Source organism: Pterocles gutturalis, unplaced genomic scaffold, assembly GCF_000699245.1.
Source record: "Pterocles gutturalis isolate BGI_N339 unplaced genomic scaffold, ASM69924v1 scaffold46807, whole genome shotgun sequence".
Lineage (NCBI taxonomy): Eukaryota > Metazoa > Chordata > Aves > Pterocliformes > Pteroclidae > Pterocles > Pterocles gutturalis.
This window is the reverse complement of record NW_010109478.1, coordinates 27945-28513: the sequence shown is the minus strand read 5'-3', so window position 1 is coordinate 28513 and position 569 is coordinate 27945.

Below are 569 nucleotides of genomic sequence, written 5' to 3'. Positions count from 1 at the left end.
CCAGCTCTGGAGTCCTCAGCAGCGGAGACATGGAAGGGAGAGACATGCAGAGGGTCATGAAGACGGTCAGAGGGCTGGAGCACCTCCCATATGAGGACAGGCTTAAAGAGTTGGGGTTGTTCAGCCTGGAGAAGAGAAGGCTTCAGGGAGACCTTATAGCAGCCTTCCTGTACCCAAAGGGGGCCTACAGGAAAGATAGGGAGGCACTCTGTATCTGGGAGTATACTGATAGGACGAGGGGTAATGGTTTTAAGCTGAAAGAGGGCAGATTTAGATTAGATATTAGGAAGAAATTTTTTACTGGGAGGGTGGTGAGGCACTGGAACAGGTTGCCCAGAGAAGCTGTGGATGCCCCATCCCTGGAGGTGTTCAAGGCCAGGCTAGACGAGGCTTTGAGCAACCTGGTCTAGTGGGAGGTGTCCCTGCCCATAGCAGGGGGATGGGAACTCGATGATCTTTAAGGTCGCTTCCAACCCAAATCATTCAATGATTCTATGATTTATGATAAGAACACTTAAAAAAAAATCTATTAGATGCCAAGTTTTATTACAATTAACCATGCTCCAAAC